This window comes from Microtus ochrogaster, chromosome 16, assembly GCF_000317375.1.
Source record: "Microtus ochrogaster isolate Prairie Vole_2 chromosome 16, MicOch1.0, whole genome shotgun sequence".
Lineage (NCBI taxonomy): Eukaryota > Metazoa > Chordata > Mammalia > Rodentia > Cricetidae > Microtus > Microtus ochrogaster.
The window spans coordinates 56696290-56697422 of record NC_022018.1 but is presented as its reverse complement, the minus strand read 5'-3'; the positions used below and the strand labels follow the sequence as shown (position 1 = coordinate 56697422).

The 1133-nt window shown below is 41.2% G+C and overlaps 1 protein-coding gene across 2 annotated transcripts in view; it reads right to left on the bottom strand.

Annotated features, from left to right (window-relative positions):
- Catsper3 (cation channel sperm associated 3) overlaps positions 1–1133 on the bottom strand; it is a 24228-nt gene that overhangs the window by 15786 nt on the left and 7309 nt on the right. The window lies entirely within an intron of this gene.

Here is a 1133-nt window from a genome sequence, read left to right as displayed (position 1 = left end):
TTTTTGTAATGGCTTTCATCTTTCAGTCCTGCTATCACCTTAGGATCAAAGAACATATTCATTATAGGCTATGTTTTTCCTGTGAAATAACAGTCAGCATTACTTCTACAAATAACTATACCTGCCATGTTCATCACCAAAGCAACGAAGCAATCCTTCTTCAGCCTTTTGGGCTGGCTGCGACTTTTTCTTAAGGACGGGCACAGAAGCACACACCATATTTCTGAACATCAATGAGTCTGGAACCTTTTTAGAAAGCCTGAGACCCCTCCGATCACATTCTTGGTTTGCATTTTCTTTCCTGAGGAAGTTGCACATGTCACCCCACTCTCCGTGGGCAGAGAGCACAGCCATAGGGAAATGTGATGGCAGTTGGCCTCTTCATTAGCTGGACTCCCCACACTTCGAAGCTCAATCGTTTCTCTCCAGCGCCCTAGCGTTTGCTGGGTTGAGTTCATATTCTTGGGTATGCTATGTGCACCCTTTTGACATACAGATTTTGAGGTTATTTTCCTTGGGTTTAGATTTTAGCATTCTGACCCCTGGACATTTGAAACTCAAGAGTTCCCACTGTCCCTACCCAGGCACTGCCCCTCAACGCCAGTACTTAGTACTTTCTGAGTATTTCTCATCGCTTCCATTCATAATGAGATTTTTAATTCCTCATTAAATTAAATTCAGTTTAACTCAGGCTGTATTTAGCTGCTTGCTCTACTTTAGCCTTTGTTTTCTAAATGGTTTTGTTTGACTTCTGGTTGTTTCCTAAATTTTGAAACTTTGTTTCCGTTCCTTCCTATACTGCAGAGTCTTCCCTGAACATTCCTTTGCTCTGGGGTTGGATGCCTTCCTGTTTATCTGATTTTGTAGACTTATCTTTACAGTGGGGTTTCACACCTCTATGATCTGATTCCTTGTTCTGTTTTCTTATGATAAGGTGTGATATTTTACCTTTGTCCTTTCCTATTGTGCTTTTCCTCCTAAATTTATTTCCTAACCTTGAAGAACTATGCTTCTAACTTCATTCAACTTTTTTTTTCTTTTTTGGTTTTTTGAGACAGGGTTTTTCTGTGGCTTTGGAGCCTGTCCTGGAACTAGCTCTGTAGACCAGGCTGGTCTCAAACTCACAGAGATCC